Source organism: Garra rufa, chromosome 1 (genome assembly GCF_049309525.1).
Source record: "Garra rufa chromosome 1, GarRuf1.0, whole genome shotgun sequence".
NCBI classification, from domain to species: Eukaryota; Metazoa; Chordata; class Actinopteri; order Cypriniformes; family Cyprinidae; genus Garra; species Garra rufa.
This window is the reverse complement of record NC_133361.1, coordinates 5,999,433-6,021,261: the sequence shown is the minus strand read 5'-3', so window position 1 is coordinate 6,021,261 and position 21,829 is coordinate 5,999,433. Positions and strand designations below refer to the sequence as shown.

At 35.2% G+C, this 21,829-nt stretch overlaps 1 protein-coding gene and 1 long non-coding RNA gene across 2 annotated transcripts in view; one reads left to right on the top strand and one right to left on the bottom strand.

The window, feature by feature from the left end:
* The window catches only part of LOC141335231 (uncharacterized), a 243,591-nt gene that overhangs the window by 103,332 nt on the left and 118,430 nt on the right, over window positions 1-21,829 (top strand). The gene's annotated exons all lie outside the window — the stretch shown is intronic.
* Window positions 9,678-14,120, bottom strand: LOC141343232 (uncharacterized). Its single transcript, XR_012356717.1, has 3 exons — window positions 14,039-14,120; window positions 11,561-11,614; window positions 9,678-11,445 (listed from the first exon to the last, which is right to left on the bottom strand). It is a non-coding gene; the product is annotated as an uncharacterized lncRNA (long non-coding RNA).

The following is a 21,829-nucleotide window of genomic DNA, read 5'->3' as shown; positions in this document are numbered from 1 at the left end:
AGTGTTCCTCAAGGTTTAAGGTTACCTAGTGTGTGCATATGTGTTAGAACTTTGCATTGAATTATACTTCTTGTTGCGCCCTTCCTACACAGTAAAAAACGTGGCTAGGCCTTTGGTACCCTCCCACCACAACAAATCCTTTCAGTTTAACAGAATTCAGAAAAGAATAAGAATAAAAAATATAAGATGCTATATAAACTACAAGCCAAAACGAATTCATTTAGGCTAAACCGAAACTGAAACTATAACGTCGAGTCTCTCATTCAACACAAATGTTTTCGTATTAGAGATGTACTTGAATGAATAAATATTGTTTATTATATAAACCTGGTATTGTAGGCTACCTCACTCGCATTTTGTATTTGATTATGATAATGAAAAGTCTGCATTGTCAAGTTAGCAATGCTTAACTGTGTGCGTGAGTATGGCTCAGCACAATCACTTGATTTCTTTAACTTCTTAATTTTTTCCCTGATGTTTTTCTCCGCTCGCAGAAGCGCTGCAGGTGTGTGCTCTGAATCTGATGTGAGCAAGTGAATCCACTTCTGTTGTTTTCTGCGTTTTGGTCGTGTAAAATAATCCCTGGAAAACAAATGTTGGTATTTTAAAAGGACACAGACACATATTTTGAATTTAAAATAATCTTGTGGGTTAACGGTTAATAATCTGTTACGTCGAAAAATAACCAAAATGAACATCCCTACTGTGGAATAAGCAATAGTTTGTCTAATGTTTCTAAAAGTAGACGAAATCAAATTAAATAAAATCCTGTAAAGATTGACAGACGTTTTAATAGACCGCATTTCCCCGCAGGTTTGGTCTATTTTAATGTTAGAAAGTGTGCTTCCACTAAATAATTAATTGTTAAGAGCATTTCATCTTGTGTGTGCTTTTTATGGGCCTGATAAGCAATGTGTATTTTGTGCAATTCTATGTGCATTTATTCTTGTGTGCGTGTTTTGTTGCAGATAAATTATTTAATAATTTTAATTTAAAACATTTAAATTACTAAAATTATTTTTACAAAGTAGCCTATACACGCTGTACGTCACCAGGCCTAAACATAACTGTTACTTATCGGACTACTGCTTTAATTTAGACATTTATTCAAATATTTCATTATAAACAGAAAAAAAAAAGAAAAAGAAAAAAAAAAACAGGCTGGTAGTCTCGCGTAGAGCATGATCTCAGCGGGTTGGTTTACCGGTGAGCGTGAGCGGAGCGGAGCGCATGCGGACAGAGCGGAATATTGAGCTGAGCGTCACACCCCTCTGCTTGGCTCACATACTCTGATGTGAAACCACCGACCACAGAGAATCACTCAACCACGGGACTTCATCTTCATGCACTTTCGAGGAACTGAATCTGACTCGTTATTGGAATTGTGTGAATGGCTGTATTCTAACGAATAATTTGAAAACCACGAGAGTTGCACTCACTTTCTAGCATGCAGTGGGTTTGTGCCTGTTTGTGTGAAAAGCTGAGGTTCACTGACCTAACTACGTTAGCTGAAAGCCGTAACTACTTTCAGACAAAGAAAAAACACATTGTGAACTCATCTGTCATCCGCGCTATAAAACGCGCTATATGAAACGGGCAAAAGCGCGTCGCCGCGGAATGTTCAACTCACGAACGCGTTAACTCATGCATCTCTCTGTTAATGTACAATGTGTGTCCACACATTTGTTATGTAAAATTGCAGTTTCCCTCAGTGGAAAGAAAAACCGCTGTATACCACTGATGATCGAATGATAACGCGTTTTGACCGGCGACAAATTTTATGCAAACACTTTGATAAAGTTAATGACATTTAATAGTAGAATTGCACGCAGTCAATTGAGTACGATCATGTTGTTTATCGTAATAAACATTTTACATTAATAAGCCATTCTTTCCCAATAGAAAATATTGCTACGGACTGTTTTGAGAGCATAAAAACCTGTTAGGCTATATAAACTGTTCACTGTCAAACTGTATTTAAACATGCAATTTATAGTAAATAAGTTCCATACCTTTAGTGGATGCTTTGCCTGTGTAAGTGGAGCAAAAGTTAAATGAAATTTCTTTTGAACTACAAGATTTGGAAAAGCGCTTAATCCAGGAACTTCAGAGTGAAGCACAAGCGCCGGGGAAACCCTTCACAAGAATAACAGAAGGCGGAGCCAAACGACAACATGAGGTGGATACGACCAATGAGAGGGAGCTTTTCTGATTTGTTTTACATATAGACGAAACTTCCTGTAGTGATGGGAATTCCGACCTTACCTTTTTAATGAATGTCGTATCGTTTGGTCTCACTCCAGCAAAGAACCGGCTCTTCATTTCTGCTGATTTTTGATTCGGCCACATTTAGCAATGCTTTGACCTTCTATTTCTATTTACTAGAAACATTTTAGTAAAAAGTCGTGATGTATATAGTAGGCTACAGAACGCAATAATATTATTTTATAATACAGAACGCAACAGTGAGTAATCCAAAACATAAATCGTTTAAATTAATAGTTTGTTGCATATCGCGGTTATCTCTGCATGCTGTGGGTAGTATGGTCTGTTTGTGTGAAATGCTGAGGATCACTGACCTAACGTTAGCTGATAGCGGTAACTACTTTCAGACAAAGAAAAACAAATGGTGAATTCATCTGTCATCCGCGCTATAAAACGCGCCATAAACGGGCAAAAGCGCGTCTCAGCAGAATGTTCAACTCGCAAACGCGTTAACTCATGCATTTCTCATTTTATGTACACTGTGTCCACACGTTTGCGATGTAAAAATGCAGTTTCCCTCAATAGAAAGAGAAACCGCTGATGATAACCCGTTTTGACCGGCGACAAATTTAATTATGAAAACACTTCGATAAAGTTAATGACATTTAAAATTTTTAGAATTGCATGGAGTCAATAGAGTCGATCATGTTGTTTGTCGTAATAAACATTTTACATTAACATGCCCTTCTTTTCCTGCAAAAAAAAAAAAAAAACTGGTTCACTGTCAAACCGTATCTAAACATGCAGTTTATACTAAATAAGTTACATACCTTTAGCGGGTGCTTTGCTGTTGTGAGTGGAGCAAATGTTGCATGAACTACTTTATTTGGAAAAGCGCTACAGCAGCTTCTGAGTTGGGGAAACCCTTCACGAGAATAGCAAAAGCCCACACGAGGTGGATATACGACCAATGAATGGGAGCTTTTTACATAGAAGAAACTTCCTGTAGTCAAAGAAATTCCGATCCTTTTCATGAATGTTGTATGTGTTGAATGTTGATTGGTCTCAGCAAAGAATCGTCCCCGATATCAGACACTTCACAGCCTGTCTCGTTTCATTTACCATCGATATGTGTGACCCTGGACCACAAAAACAGGCATAATATGGGTCTTTAAAAAAAAAAAAAGAAAGAAGCTATTTCCATTGATGAATGGATAGGACAATTTTTGGTCGAGATACTGTTTGAAAATATGGAATCTTAGGGTGGCAAAAAAAATCTAAATATTAAGAAAATCGCCTTTAAAGTTGTCCAAGTGAAGTTCTTAGCAATGCATATTACTAATCAAGAATTAAGTTTTGATATATTTATGGTATAATTTTTACAAAATATATGCATGGAACATTATCTTTACTAATGATTTTTCTCAGTAATTTGGACCCAAACAATGTATTGTTGGCTAATGCTACAAATATGCCCACACGACTTAAGAGTGGTTTTGTGGTCCAGGATCACATATTCTAAAATAACAAAGTACTTAAAAAACAGCATTCAGAACATGTAGTTGCAAAAAAAGGTTTATTGTAAACACTTTACATAAAAGTATAGTAATCGCTATAGTAAAGTGAATAGTTTACTGCATGTAATGTAAGTATAGAAGCCTACTGAATATTGTACGGTTATCTATGTCATTATTCAGCTATGCATGCAAGGTCAAAGAAAACTCAAAATGAAAAGCATGTGGTGTTACCTACAGGGAATATGGGCAATATCACATACATAACAGTTGCTAATCATTAAGCCAATTGCACAAAATGACAGTTACACAATTGATGATATAGAAACTCTTTGACCATAACTTTCACTTGATCCTGTTTATAATTAGGTTGACTTTCTATATGATTTCTATTTTTATCAGTGTCTCTGACGTACAACTTATAGCTTCACCTATTTCCCTCCAGCAAAATATGATGAGCAATACTTTCACTCAACATTGTGCAAGACAGATCTTGACTTGTTATACGGGAATAATAAAATACCTAATGATGAAATACAACAACTGTTTGAAACCAAAAACAAACTTACAGATGGCAGAATGACAGAATGAATAAATGTATACACTTTTTTTTTAGACCACACTGTTAAAAATGTAGATTTCAAAATATAGGTTTTCACAGTGATGCCACAGAAGAATCAGTTTTGTTTCTCCAAAGAACCTTTAAGTGTGAAGATTTTGATCATCTACAGAATGTTTTTCCACTGTAAAGAAACTTTTGTGGAGTGAAAAGGTTCCATGGATGATAAAGATTCTTTATGGAACCATTAATGCCATTAAAAAAAAGAAAAACTTTATTTTTGGAAGCGCATCCAAAAATATGTCACTGTAATATACAATTTGGATTGTCATAAATACAGAAATGTTATTGTGATGCCACCACCAAATATACTTGTGTCTGTTTTACTTTATTCTTACTTGCCCTTAAAAAATATTTACGATAGTCATGTCATTTCTTGAAGCTTTAATTGCAGGCAGTGTTGTAAATGATTGCATGTAATCTGGATTATGTAGAAAAAAAAAAAAGTATTGTTGGGGAAAGTTACTTTTAATAGTAATGCATTAAAATGCATTAAAAATGGTGCTTCACAATGCCATAGAAAAACCCTAAGAAAGAGATTGTTCTTTATGGAAGCAGAAATTATTTTTCTATGGTATCGCTTGAAGAACTTTTTAAAGTACCTTTATTTTTAAGAGTGTACACTATTGCATTACTCATTTAAAAAAAGGTAACACTTACATTGCGTAGTTACTTTTTATGGAAAGTAATGCATTGCGTTACTTTTTAAATCTTGGAAGGGCTTGCTTGTTTGTTTTTAACATAAAACGTTATTTTAAGCACAAATGTTATTTTATCTAAAGTAATTTTTGCTGCTTAGTATGGTTGAACTGGATCATGGAAGGTCAGAAAGCAAAGACATTGGTTGATAAAATGGGATCAAATAAACAAAGGCTATTTGTGTTCTTTATCTTTAGATATTTAATGCAGCTTTGCATCATATTCTGAGTTTGTATTTCACTGTTTTTATTCATTTAAGAAATATGGACTGTGTATTTTTGTGAGAGAGATAAACTAATGTTTACATTTAGTCCGCTGTAGTCGTCATTTTTACACAGCACACATAACGCCTCTGCTCTTACTCACGATTTTGCTAAACATGGGGACAAGAGAGCTGTCAGTCAATAAATAGGAAAACAAAGTAACTGGCATTACCTATTTTTTTTTTTAAATCTTTTTTATTGTAAATTAAAATGTAATGCATTTCTTGAAAAAGTAATCTGATTACATTACTTGTAACGCATTATTACTTTACATTATTATTACTACGGTTACTTTTTCATTGAAAACATGATTGCATTATTATTCACAAAAATTACTAATTTATTCTCAACCGCAATTTGAGAACAATTGACGTAATATAATGTTTAATGCACTTGTTGCTAAACGCGAGGAATTAAATATATATTTTCTTTGTCTTTGTCGTTTAATGTCAATATGGTACAAGACTATCTTGTGTAAATCAATGTGATAAACAAGTTGGATCAAAAGTTATCAAAAAGTCTGGTTATATTACTTACAATGTGCAATGCATTATGTTATTGTCAGTCACAGATTTAAGGCCAATATATCATATTTCATTATATCTATGTTTCTATGAAAATATAAAACTCTGGAAACTATAAAAACTACATTACTGAAATAAAATGTAATAAATTCTTGGTCAAAGCATGCTTTTTTTAATGTTGGTGTATGTCAGTGTTGTCTCCTTGTTTCCTCATCAACTATTTTTGATTATGTGTCTATTTCAGATTCAGGACTTGTGCTTGCTAGTAAAGGAAGTTCCCCCAGTGTAAACACCAACGTGAGATACTGCTGTCTTCATGTCAAAACAGGCGGGGACTCATTGTGTCAGTATGTTCTGCTAGACAGAGAATGATCCTGAGGGTGTGCTGGAAAATCCTAATTCCTCCCACGCTTTGATTAACAGAACAGCACTGCAGGAGCAAACAGTCACTCTGCCATCAGGTGTGCTTCACTTATTCTGACCATGGTGTATTTTATATATACGTTTAATTACAATTGATGCATAATATTTTACAATTTAAAGGTTTAAACTGTCACAAAATATACAAATTTCATTAGTCATTTTGAGTAGAAAATATACTCAAGATATTACAAAACAGCAAGTTACTTTACCTAAAAACAAAAGCAGCCATAAATCAGTGTAAATCCATCTCAAAAAGAGCTAAAAAAATAACCTTATTAATTATTAATGCCCAAGTGCATGATGGGAAAATGGGATCGTGACTTTGATATTTACTTAAACAATCTTCCTGAAAATAACAAACAATTGCAAGTAAACTATACTTATAAGTTCACATTTTAATTTTAAATCGAGTACTGATATTCTCTCTTTTTTATTTTTGTCTGAACTAAATTATTTTAATGTAGAAATTACATTTGTTTTTCCACAATTATATACCACAAAATAATTTATTAGAACTTGTTTACAACATTCTTCATTCTTTCAAGCAGACATATTCATATTAATAAATTTAGATTAATCTTAGACTTAGTCAAGAGCAGTGAGTTTTTTTATCTCTTTTTGTTGCTTGATTAACATCAATGCCACAGAAAATAGCAACTAAATTAGGCTGCTGTCCCTTTAAAACAAACGCACAGATGCAATGTACTGACACACATCTGAACTTCTCCCAACTGTTTACGTTCACCGAAGACTTAACCGAGTGTGTTAATGTGAATACTCATCAAAACTGACAATACCGACATCATTTTGTGTGTGAGAGACGCTGCAGTCAGTGCAGATCATCAGATCATTTGGACAGCAGATTCAGGATCTCTGAGAGAAAGACATTGACTTAGATTCAAACAACATCTGTCTGTTTCACAAATGATCATGTGATTTAGTCAGAACGTTCCTTCGGCTTGATTCACTCACCTGTTTTCAAAAACGTTCTGCGCTTCCCTTCGAAAACATCTGATAAAATAAATATGAAATCCTGTCATATTCATCAAAGTATTCTCTATTAATTCAGAGAAATTTTTAACAATCATAAAAAAACAAACAATTAATCACTCGCCTGAGTTTCCTTTTCCGCAGCAAGAAACCGATCAAGAACACGATGAAAAGAATGATGATAAAAAGAGCTAAAAGCCACAACAGCTGATCTAAACAGCAATAAAATGATAGACACCACATTAAAATATCAAATCTGATCTGAAATATTAAATCTGTCTTTGGGTTCAGAAAGTGTGTTGATTTGAGTTGAGTGTCAGTCAGCTGAACTCACGTGATCCTGGAGTTTGCATCGGCCCACTGCTGTTGGTCTCATTCATTACTGAAAAACACATTCACAGAAGAGTAAGTAAAGTCCATTCCCGCTGTAGATGATTCAGATGCATGAACATGTGCAATAATTGCAGAAGAAGGGATGTAAGGAACATCATGAGGAGATTTCTGTGTAAACTCTGCTTTTAAAGATCATCATCTGTCCATCATAAACATCAAGTGTTTCTCTCACCTCTAAACATGATCTCATGACTGTAATGGGACTGAAATGAAAGAAAGAAGCATTAGAGCAGTTGCTCATTAAGGATCGAATATGAAAACAATTGAATGAGCTGATTTACTCCATCAGTAGAATCACAGATGATCTCATGATTCAGATTCACGCAGTGAGACGTGAAGAGACGATCAGAATCTACAGCCATCGCAGGATCAATCAGTCTTTGAGGATCTGATGGATCTGCTATCAGATGCCCGTCCTGAAAAAAAATAAACAGATGAGAATCATATTGAGTGTGTGAATAATGGCGTAGTTTGAGGACAGAAACACACTCACCTCTAATAGCCAGCTCTGCTCACAGTCAGGATTATTAGTGTGATTCATTATAACTGGCAGGATCACATACAGAAAACCCACTGGAGTCTGAATCTCTGAACAGCTTAGGTTGACGATGTCCATGTTTCAAAACTGAAGAGAGAGTGTTTTCATGCAACAAACATTAAACTTTTATGTTTTTGGGAAGGATCTAATGATGTTTAAGGATGCAACGATGTGATGATACTTGAATGTTTCAATCAAACTTATAGCAAGTTTTAGTAGTTCTGTATGATGTTTCAGAGTTGGCCTATACATTGCAGAGCCAGCAGAGGGCATTAGACGTGTTTGCGCTGGATGTCAAGCAGTATCACAGACAGACAAGAGAGAAACTGTTGAGGAAGATGTTAAGAACCAAGGTGTTTCCAAAACACTATACCGAAAAAGTCTCCTCGCAATCCTGCTCATCTTCTCATGTGAGCCATTATGCAATTCTAAACTTTCTGGCCTAAAAAAACATTTAATAAATCTGAATTCTTCTTCTACAGAATACATTTATTCTTCTTTATGCTTTTGCGCTCCTGTTCAATCCTGAAAATAAATCGAAATGTTCATTGAAATAGCCTACAGTGACTGGACTTTTTCATGTTACAGATGAATTGTTTTGGCACAGAGAGCATCTTTAAACATCGTTCAGTGAAATACTTTTTAAATAAACGTTTCATCATGTTCCGTTTCCATGCAAGAATCCTTAAGAATTGTTTAGAAAATGTAAATGCGCAGTTTATTAACCTGCTAATCTGAAAAGAAGAAGAAGAAAAAAAAAACGTTTCACAAACAAACTGCATCTTTTCTTACCTTAAACGGATCCTTGGTGAAAGCGAACGATGAGAGCAGAGAGGTGATAAGTGCTGAACAGGAATCGCGTGTTTGACGCCCGGTTCATACCCCGTTCCCGCCCACAAGATTTTGCCACGCCCCGCAACCACACGAACATTTCCTGATCGCACGGTGTTACATTTGAGCTGAATCAGGGTAGATGCACTCGACACACATTTTAACAAAGCTTTAACAAAGTCACTCCACAGACAGGAAGTGAAAACCAGAAAAGTGTTTGCATGAAAGCAGGGCTAAAAGCTTGCGTTCTTGCTAGCATATTTTTATGCACTTTTTTCACAGTCTCTGTTGTTACTGACTTCCTAATAGTTTCTGGTTGTTCCCAAAAACTTTCACTAACATATTTAAAAAATCATTACAAAACCAGGTTACCAATTTTTACAGTGTACTCTGTTGAATTATTTTTAGCTTGTGAACCTAACTCTTACAGCTGTAATCTGTTCTAAAATGAGATAGAAATCTGAACAGTATTCAGCAAATTCAAATTTGATCTTAAAATGTAGCCTTCCGTTTTCAGATAAGTTTTTTTTTATTTGACATTTTGCAAATAAAAAAATATATATAACAGTTAAAGCAAATGATCACATTAAGCACATTCTATTCATCCATTTTATTTTATTTTATTTGTGGAGTGGCAGGGGGCACTCTAGGTGTCACCAAAGAGTCTTAATCCGCTACTGCATTTATGATAGACCTTTGACCAGTTTCATGTCTCCTAAAGTCTTTATTTATAGCTTACATAACATAACATAACATAAACTAACATTTAAAAAAAAATGAATTATGAATGTTTCATTTACAATAATTACACAATTTTAATTTTGTGAACCGGTAGCATCAGCAACATAGCGCTGGGTGTCTAAATCACGCATCACTATTTTAATATTAATCGATTAGCACCAAGGATGATTCTGAAAGCATACTCTGCTGTAGGAACGAAAACAACTTTTATGCACATCTGACTGACAGATAAACCGCACAAACTTATTTCAGTGATGATTTTGTTTTTGTGGATACGCCGTCAAACTTCAAACTCATCGATGCAATTTTGTCATTTCCTGTAGTGAACTTCTCTATTAACAGTTTCAGACTTCTGTCTTGAACTGGGTGCAATATTTGTGAGTTGTTCGAAAGCTCTTGTCCAGTGTGCGACTAATGTAGCCTATTTATTTTAACTTCTTAGGTAATATCAACGGTCCGACGTTTCAGATGCATCCGAAATTACAAAAAAAAAAAAAAAAAAAAAAAAAAACATATACATATACATATATTTAATTGTTTGATCAAAATTATTGCTAGGGACAGTTTGGCAGTCACTATTGGTGGGACACATCCCTGGCATCCCTTCTAATTCTCAGCCCTTGCCAGACACACTTCCAGGAGATAACATTATCATACATCAAGGACCAGCGGCTGTTCTGAGTAAACATTTGCTGTACAGAGACAATTGTTTGCACACCTAATGGAAGTACCTAGAACAAACAGAAAACTTTTTTTGTCTACATTAAATACATTGTTCAGTGTTCAAACAAGTGTTTGAAGCTCTGATCTGTTAAAAAGGCAGGTGTAATGTATTCTAACGGACTATGTATGTGTGTACACCTTCGTTAACGTGAGAATCACAATAAAACACGTACTACAAACTATCAACATTTTGCATAAAAGCATCTGCTAAATGCATAAATGTAGTTTTACACACACACAGAAAGTATGCAGACGTTCATGAGCAATCAGCGATGAGATCTCTCTACCGAATCTCACTCTGAAGACACTGTCTGCTCTGAGAGTTAGAAGTGACTAATATGATTCTGGGAATTACAGATCCTCTGTTTTCAACTAGTTCAACACAAACTACAGTCATTTCTACAGAGACATTCACTAATAAAGCAACAAAACAAATATGGTCAGACAATCCCACTAAACATTAGATGTCTGACGGACGTCTAGATTACATCAGTATTCAAAAACGACATACAAAAGGCTATGTTTGGACATGTCTTTGCGCAGTGGGATGTTTTGTTCTTTCTTTTTTTATCTTTTTTTTTTTTTTTTACAGTTAAAGATGTGGAAAAATCACACAAAAAAATATAATTTAAAACAATGACAATCATCCTAACTGCTCAGAGTTCAAATCATTTCATGTTTTTTGAAAGCATCATTTAAAAATCACATCATTTAACACAGATTGGCCTATTATTTCAGCTGCATTTTATAGGATATGACCAGAAACCATTACAGCGAATGACAAATTGTCATTTTGTTTACACAGAAAATATTTAATACATGGCATCCAGCCCGTTCAGTTTGAGTAAATATTTTAAAAAAATGACAGGATGTTCCTGATCATCCTCTGGACACTGAGCCGTTCATCTGTTCAGATTCAGATTGATTCAGTGAATCAGATTCATCAGACTCAAGCTTCATTTGGACACCAGATTCAGGATCCCTACGAGAAACGCATTCAGTTTCAGCAGATTCAGATTCATAGAGTCTTAAATGAAACTTTAATGCATCATCTGTTTGTTTTCACCTCTTCCTTTCTGTTAAATTAATTCACTCACCTGTTTTCTGAATCACTGCGCTGCAATATACTTGCATCTGCTTTCGAAATACAACTGTACAAAAAAAAAACGATTATTAGATACTATTCAATTCATTAAAGTATTTATTCAGAGAGATTTTATAGTTTAGGCTATACTGATTTCATCATGAAATATAACTTATATGAGATATCTGATATGAAGGATCTAAATTATAAATTATATTTTCACTTAGTCATGAATTAGTCAAAAAAACTATGAAACTAAGTTTGACAAATGTAATAATACAATCAATGCTGTTCACTATCTGTTTGATTATGTAAGGGATAATCAACGGTTTGCCGTGCGTTAAAGGCAGAGCCATATAAAAAGAGAGTTGCGACACGCTTTGATCTCGCCGCCGCACGGTCACGTGGTTCATGGAGCTCTCAATAGTTCCAAACAGCTCCGCGCTGTCAATGTGTTTGAATGGAGTTAAATAGGATAGACAGCAGTTTTACTATATTTGCAGCAATTTCGAGTAATTATTAACACATAATGTGCATTGATTGTGTATTGATAACTTCTCTGAATACGCTTTACAATCGCATTTTATTCTGGGGAGTGATAAAGAGACATAATTAATATGTTCTCATACTCTTTGGCAGTCAAATGTGACCAAACACCTTAAGTGTAACTTTTATTCAATTAAATAACTGTAATATATATAGTTAAGTTCTATTTAGTAAATATTTTGAGGATGTTTTTTGTACTTAATATGTGCAATAATGATCCTGACCATTTAAAAGATAACATTTTCTAATATAGTATTTAGATTAGTGTAATATTTAAGGTTAAATACATCTGCATGTGTATTTGGACATGATCAAACACTCTTTTTTTATACAGTATGTTTCAATTTAATGATTTAATGTTAAATTAAAAAAAAGTAATTTACTCTTGTTTTATGATATTCAAATATACAACATAAGTGAATATTATAAAAGGCAAGCAAAAATGGCATTTAACATAATATAAAATATGAAAATAATGTTTAAAAAAACACAAGGCAACGAATTGCATTCAGCATACATATAATAGATTTTATCGTGTTTCTTGAATGCAGTCTTTACTGAAACTCATTCAACCTCCTACAGTGAGAGAAAGATTGCAGAAAGACTAAAAACATAAAAATATGACAACTAGTATCTGGTTATGGTCGCTATTACGGTGTTTCTCACGTTATCCAGCTGCATTTACAGTTTAACAGTTTATTTTTTAACGATAAACATTAACTATAACATGCTTCATAAAACACCACTATTGGCCAGTTTTTCGAGAGGTCAACTGATGCGTTAAAATGTAAAGAAATGCAGTAATTTCTTCAATATACTTGCGACTGTTCTTGAGAAGCGCTGAAATGAATGGGCTTCAATGGAGGAGCTATTGGTTGTTTGGAACTATTGACCGCTCCATCACACGCTTTACTTCTGCATTCCTCAGTTCCTATGGAAGCCTATGGGAGTGTCGCAACTCTCTTTTTATATGGCTCTGGTTAAAGGATTTTAAATGCAAGACGTGGAGGCTAATAACCGCCCGACGCGAAGCGCAGGGTGGTTGCCTCCGCGAAGTGCATTTTAAATCCTTTAACGCACGGCAAGCCGTTAATCATCCCGCTTATTTCATGGTTATAGACAAATTAAAACTAGGATTGATATTTGCAGCACAAAATTTGACTGAATGGATAAAAAATACGGTTATTTTCGTCAGTTATGACACGCAGCTCTAGCATTCTGGCCGCTTCAAATCAGACTCAGAGATTAAATAGTCCGGTAAAATCACATTTATTTGAATGAAATATAGCATTTGTTTCAGTAGATTATCGATCGACCAAGAGAGAGTGTGAAGGCAAGAGAGATGACAGTTGTGTGTGTGTGCGTAACGTTACCTGCCTGCTGCATGCTGTGCGAGTGTGCGTCTCTCTCTACAAACAACGATTCATTCAAAAACAGCAGCTTTACCACCCCGTTGCTGAGGAATATAATGTAGCGATCTAGTATCTAGGATATTTTAATAAGGATCGCAGGCAAACGCTGACAAGAAGTTTATGTATGTGCGCAGCACAATGCGATCTCCGACCTCTCTCTCTCTCTCTCTCTCTCTCTCCCTCTCTCTCTGTGCTTTTGCGTGCATCAATTAAAGCAGCGCATTAATATAGAACGGTGATTAAACTGACTTGGAACTACCTGTGCATTAAACGGTTTAACTGCACACCTGCCAGCCAATCAGAATCCAGTATCCAGACATTCCATGGAATAAATGTTATTAACTAACTGATTTTTACTATATTTTATTTTTGCCATATGGACATCAACTTGACAGTTTACACACATAAACTAGTAAATATGTACACTTCAATTTTCTGTAAAGCTGCTTTGCAGCAGTATTGTGAAAAACTCTATACAAATAAACTTGAACTTGACTAAGTCTCTGACCTATAATAACAGACTTGTGACTCACCTGAAAATCCTTCTCCGCAGCAAGAAACAGACCAAAACCAGAAGAGCAAAGAAGATTAGGGCAGAAATCCACCAAATCTGATCTATAAAAGAGATACAATAATTACAAAAAAATAAATAAATTTAAAAAAAAAAAAAATCTGAAGATCTACTCAAGCAACACCACAACAAAATCATCTAATGGACTAAATTAATGAACTATATCTCATGCTGTTCAGCTGAACTCACTTGATTCTGCAGTTTGTGTCGAACCACTGAAGGAGTCATTAAATGCTGAAAAACACATTCAGAATCATAACATAAGATTCAACGTGATTTCCGGGTCTCTTTAAGGATAACCAGTTGAAGTGTTTCTCTCACCTCTAAATGTAGTCTGGTATCTGAACTGTGATGAAAGGAGGAAGCATTATAATGTTATAATGTTGATGATTGTTTCATCTATGAATGTGTTTGTCTCTAAAAAATATATAGCCAAATATAAAGAGCATGCTCATAATTTCTGTTTAAATATAAAAACTGATAAATGTTGATAGACACTGAGTTGATTTACTTTATCAGAATGACAGAGGATCTCATGATGAAGTTCATCCACACAGTAGGAAGTGGAGAGACGATCAGATGAGACGGAAATAGCAGGATCCATCAGTTTCTGAGGATCTGACGGATCTGCGATCAGACGCTCGTCCTGAACAAATCAAACAAAAGAGGATGAATTACTGTATCTGAGTGAATAATGGTGTAGTTTGAGGACACAAACACACTGACCTGTAAATACCAGCTCTGATCACAGTCTGGATTATTGGTGTGCTTCAGTAAATCAGCATGAAGTCTGTATTCAGTCTCAGTCTCTCCACACGTCATGTTAATGTTGTACATAATTCAGCTCAAATAAAGAAAAGCTGTTTGAAATCACACAACAAAATATTGCATTATATTAGTACTGCATGACAAGTGTTTTATTTAAACATTTCTGGTCATTTAAAAAGGGAAAATGTTAAGAAAACAATCTATTATTTATATGCAAATCTACATTCTTAAAAAGCACATACACTGAAGTGTGTAAATGTTTTTAACAAATATAAATGGATCCTCTTCACTATATCAAACGTTGCGAAGACTGTACAAATATGCATTATTAATTTCTGAATTTGGCAGGGGAATATGTTAAATAAGCTGTATGCAAATATCTAGATTTAAAATATATAAGGTATGTAAGCTCGTAAAGCAATACATTTGTAATAAAAAAAATAAAAAAATAAAAACAAACTAGATAAATACGATTAGAAGTAATATAAAATTATGGATTACAAGGAACGTTTTACATGAGGCATAGTTTACAAACATACGTTATTCTGCCAAACTACCACTTCTCTTGCTTAGTGCTGAATCGAAACCCCGAAATATTTATTTAAACGACATCTTTACTTTGGGCTTTCGGAAAACCTGTTGTCTAAAGAGAATATTTTAATGACATCGTTTGCTTTCAAATTCCTTTAATAACATCAGTCGAGTGTTTATCTTTTTTTAATCATTTTTTTAGTGGCTTATAAAGTGACAAAGGCTGTTGATTAGCACTGCGTTGCATCTATAATTTATTATATTCCGATATGATAGAAGAACATGAAGATATAAATCGTACAGTCTCTTGAGTTTTATTTATAATAAGTGATTAGTTTTTTTTTTGTGTGTGTGTGTGTTAAGTGTGTAATTTTTTGATGGATTAAAGATTTGCTAAACCTCTCTCTCTGAAATTCCTATTATGCCTCCGTCTGTAATCTTGGCGCTGGCACCTTTTCCAAATGTTGTGACAGGCTACCTATATTTTTTTACAAACAACAACGCTATTATGAAAATGCTTAATCAATAGAAATGCGGTAACACTTTAACACTTAATCACTAGTACCTACGACTTTTCCCTCAAAAATGTCTAATTTGCTGCTTATTAATAGTTAGTAAGGTAGTTGTTTGGTTTAGGTATTTGTACGATTAGGGATGTAGAATAAGGTAATCTAGAATAAGGCATTAATATGTGTTTATTTAGTATCCTATTAAAAAATGGCCAATATTCTAGTAATATGCATGCTAATAAGTCGTAGTTAATGGTAAATAAGGCGGTTTGCAGTCAACAAAAGTAAACGTATAGACGATTGAAAATATATTCCATACCTTATAGCGGATCCTCGTTCAGAAAAAAAATAGAAGGGACTTGATGTCAGAAAGAAGTTCCTCTCAGAGCAGAACGAGCAGCAGCCAGCAGCGCTCTTATAACGCAGAAAAGGGGTGGGGACAAAAACACTAAACTGCGTTCCAACGGTCCGCCATTTTTATCATCAGATGAGTCAACCAGACTTGAATGCCATGTTCCAGGCCACGAATTCAGGCAGGACTACATCACTTGCCAAACCACTTTTTTCTTGTTTGATCCAGTTTAGGTGCACACTTCTCGATGTGTGTGAATTGTTCTTGCTCTTCTGAAGTTTTTAAAATGTTGGTCTCTGTTCTCCAAACACTTCTTTTGAGTTTTTTAATTCTTTAATTTTTCCAAAGTAAATCGCTCCACTTTAATGATGATGAGAAAATGCGTGAGGTCCAGGAGAGCGTTATGTACGATACTATTTCACTTGCAATCTCCTGTTTACAGAATTGATTGTGATAAAGCCCAGTTGTGTCGATATCTTCAGCTTCTCTTCATTTAGATCTGAAGCTGGAAAATCAGCCTTCAACCTGCTTCTGAGTGACTTTTCTTTCTGGGAAAGGCAGACTAGCCTTTCCCAGATCTCTTTCTGCCCATCAAAAGAATCTGGATCACCTGGACTGGAGCTGCTGTTTGCTGACATCTCTGAAAGAGAAAGTATTGAATATGAGTGTAAAATAAGGCAAAGTTAAGGGTGAAGTCATTACACAAGTTTAAAGGTGTAGTGTGTAATATTGCCAGCTAGCGGTTGAAATGGGTACTCCAACTCCGACCCGAAATCTGCCCGAAACGCACATTTCAGAGTAGAATTACTGGCTATAGCATTTTTGGTTCAGAGAAACTGTTTAACAAGAGCCAAACACTAACATACAGAAAAGTTAAGATAAGTAAATGTGTTTTCTCACCAGGCAGTGTTTTAGAGATGGTCGCCATTTTCACCGATTCTGATCACAACAAAAAGAGTCCATGAAGGTGGTTTCAAGGAACACGAATTAATTCAAAACATAATTTCAATATAGCTTATATTTGTAACGTTTTATAACTTTATACACTAATATGCATATTGTGCATGAAACACATTGTTGTTGCGGGTAATAATCTTACCAGAAGACGAACTGCTGTTCAAGGTTGTTCCGGTTGTTCTTTTCTGGTTGTTCTTTCTTTCACTTTCGGTTCCACGTGATTTAATCCTCTCAGCTGCTGTGACGTAACCTGATCCAATAGAAAACGCGGCAGACTCGTTTGTTGACTCACAAATGTTGATCGGTGCGGTTGCCTTGGGCTGCGGCTGGATGTAAGATCGTGTTGCGTTCTCTTCTAAAATGTTTGATTTTCATTTCTGATATCATTTGATTATGTGTTTACATTATGCGTGAATATTCCCAGACACTATGGCAGTGCGATCTCTGTGTAAAATATGTGATTGTTATCATATTTCTATAAAATTCTTAAATGCATGTTTTTATTGAAGTAAAAATTATAAAAGCGCATTTCTTATAAAAACACTAAAAAAACTAGCCTACATAAAATGATACATTGGCTTTATGAATGAAATCCTCTTTGAAGTGGGTTCACGAGTTTGAGCGGAGACTTGGCGCCATCTACTGGACACCAAGTGAACTGAAATCCTCCGAAATCTAATTAAACCTGAAATTTATGTAATTTTGTATTTATTTAAATTTTAATTGACAGCATAATTAATTAGTCATTTGAGTTACTAGTTCTGCCTCAAAGCCTAGTGAGGTTCATTGCTCCCTATAGACAGCTCAGATCTGACCCGTTTATTAACATAAGAAACAGCATCTGCGATCCAATTACACTAACAACTTCGTTCACTAAATACACAAAACAGACTGAAAACACCGCTCGGTTTTATCTGGAATCAATTCATTGTGAATGATTTAAGTCAGCTTTATTTTTATAGCACTTTATACAACACACAGCAGCTTTACAGTTATTTAAAAAAAAAAAAAAAATTATATATAGTAAGAATGCATAACCTTTTCTTTAAAACGAAAATATAATAAACACCTTTATGCCATGTAGAGTTGTGATATAATGTTTGCTATTAATATAGATTTAAGAATAATCCACTGAGTTTTCACAGCAGTTAAAATACCATGAGGCAGAAAGAGTTAAAAAAAGATGGCAGAAATGTTAGTTTAGGGTTAAAAATGCCTTATTTATCCAGTAATGCATGTAGTATGTGCAAATGACTGATGCATACAAAAGCATAACGAATCACAATGACACAATCCCCGCTCTCTGACCCTGAGTTTGAGTCAATAGCAAAATGACCCGTCTTCAGTCCATCAGATGAAGATCATCCTCTAAACATGGAACCGTTGAGATTCAGATTCATTTAGTGAAAGAGGATCACCAGAGCTGAACTCCTTCTGGGCAATAGATTCAGGGTCCCTGAGAAAATTAGATTCAGAGCTGAAGATTTATTTAAATATGAAGATTCCTAGAGCTGGTGTCTCATCTGTTTGCTCAGGCATGCATTTTTTAAAGTTCAGATTTGCAGCAATAAAACAAGCATTTTATGTTGATTTCTTGTAACCACATTAACTTTAGGCTCAGTCATATTTTAGTTTTTATGACTTTTTCTGAAACAAATAAAGTTTTGACTCACTTGAAGATCCTTTTACGCAGCAAGAAACATATCAAGATGATGACGATGAATAAGAGTGCAAACAGCCACCACAGCTGATCTAAACAAGAGATCAAATGTCAAATCAGCTGATCTGTAATGATTAATCAATATTAGAAAGAGGTTTAAAGCTGTGAATGTTGTACCTGAGTGCTGGAGAGATGCTTCATTCAGAGCATCTTTAAAAACACAGTGATCACAAAAATGAGACAAAAGATTGAAACTAGATTGAATGTGAATCAGATCTGTAAAATTAGTTTTATTAGTCAGATGTTTATCAGCTGAAACTCACTTGAGTTTGGAGTCACTGCAGTTTGATTCCTCACTGAAAAACACATTCACAATCATCATCATTCACTTGAAGATTCACTGAAGATTCAACACAGAGTTTGATCTCAATCAGGTCACACTGATGTGTTTTACTGTTTCTCTCACCTCTGAACATGGTCTCCAGTCTGAACTGTAATGACAGAAAGATTCATTAGAGCAGAATTTATAAAATTAATTGAATATAAAACAGATGAATGTTGAGAGAGATTGAGTTGATTTACTCTTGAAGAATCACAGATGATCTCATGAGTCAGATTCACACAGCGAGACGTGACGAGACAATCAGATGAGACAGAAATAACAGGATCAATCAGTCTTTCAGGATCTGATGGGTCTGCTATCAGAGTGCCATCCTGAACACATTAAAGGACAAGATCATATAATGTGTGTGTGTGTGTGTGTGTGTGTGTGTGTGTGTGTGTGTGTGTGTGTGTGTGTGTGTGTGTGTGTGTGTGTGTGTGTGTGTGTGTGTGTGTGTGTGTACCTGGTATTCATCACGTTGTGGGGACCAAATGTCCCCACAAGGATAGGAATAGTAGATTTTGACCTTGTGGGGACATTTCTCAGGTCACCATGAGGAAACAGGCTTATACATCATGCACAATTAGTTTTTTTGATGAAGTAAAAGTGTGCACAATCTCCTGTGAGGGCTAGGTTTAGGTGTAGGGCCATAGAAAGTACGGTTTGTACAGTATAAAAATCATTACGCCTATGGAATGTCCCCATGAAACATGTAAACCCAACATGTGTGTGTGTGTGTGTGTGTGTGTGTGTGTGTGTGTGTGTGTGTGTGTGTGTGTGTGTGAATAAAGGTGTAGTCTAAAGACAGAAACACACTCACCTGTGAATACCAGCTCTGCTCACAGTCAGGATTATTGATGTGATTGATTATAACAGGCAGAACCACATACACAAAACCCACATCGCTCCGAATCTCTGCACAGGTTTTATTGATCTCCATATTTCAAAACTGAAAAGTTTTAGAACACAAATGAAACCCTTTAATATTTGGTAAGAATGTAATGATGTGCATTTAAAGCAGTCTCGTCCTCAATCATTTCTTATCTTGTGCTCCTCACAAACAGCTTCTATGAATTAGATGAGCTTGGAATAAGACATACATTCCACATTGATAATTAAGAATGGCTTGTTGCAAACAAACACAGTACACTTACTGTAATGCATTTTCCTTCAATTTATCAGATATTATATTATTTCCCTTTCCCCTACTGAATGCAAGGAGAAGAACATCATCATAGATACAAATCAGACTGGGAATGCTTAATTGTATCACTATGCATCAGTTATAATATGCATCATTTACTGCGGTAAGAGCAGATAACCTACACTACATGCGGGATATCTTTTTGAACACTATTGCACATGCGTGCACTGTAGCAGAGGTACAAAGGTATCGCACAGGTACAAATTTTGTCCCTAGGGGAACAAAACATATGATGGTAGCTTTAAAGGTACACAATAGGTCCTTAGGGTACAATTATGCACCCAAAACATGTTTCAAATGTTCAGTTAGAGCTACATAATTGTAGACCCTAGAGAGTACACCCCAAGTGACAGTTACTTGTACCCTAAAAGGTACACTTTTGCACCTTTTTTTCTGAGAGTGTTTGGTCAGATGGGAACATGTGCAAGAAATGCATTTCCAAGTCAAGGCACTATCGGAAAATCTTGTCCCGAGAAACGCCTTTCTCTTCACCATCATCCTGTGAGCCACGATATAATACTAAAAGCATTTGATAAATCTCAAAACATATCCACTTTTTTGTGTTCTCCTGTTTATTTCTCAAAACGAATCGGAATGGTCTGCAAAACAGCACAGAAACACGGAACCTAATGCAAGTTATGCCATAATACTGTAAAGTTGAGCTTATATTGCATTACATAACAGTGCATCTCTTTCTTTAGTCTTATGGAGGACTCCCAAAAGCGTTAAAATTAAATTTCTTGAGTATTGTCACAAAAAAAATTGTCCTGCAAAAATCTTAAAAAAGGACTGTTTTTTTAAATGTAGTTTATAGACTTGCTAATAATGAAAACGTTTCACAGACAAACTGTATCTAGAAGTATTTCATACCTTAACGGATTCCTGGTGAAAGTAGACGATGAGAGCAGACAGCTGATGATCCTGAAGCAACCTGTTGAACGCTCTCTTTCTACATTTAGATATATTTATATACAACCCAATAGCCGCCCAGACTCAACAGCGAGTCATCTGTTGTCTTCCTGAAGTAACAGAATGGGCGGAGACAGCGACGACGGAAAGTACCGGTTTTCTCTCTTTTTATTGACGTAGTTCTCAATGTGCTCAATCTTAAACACATGCAATGTTTGCAAACTTGCAAATTTGCAACACTTGTAGTTCCGCTTTTCTAATAATGCAATCTAGGTTTGATATTTCCAGAGGTATACCAGTGGGGTTAAAGAAAGGAGAGTATTGTGGGACGAATTGAACTGAAAATCGTGGATGCTCACGCAATTATTTTTGGACAAGAGCAGACTATATTAAAAAGTACAGATGGAGCTCATATAGCAGGTAAAAGTTGTTCTTTACCTGTGCTCTTGCTGAAAAGTCAGAATGACTGCAACAGCATATG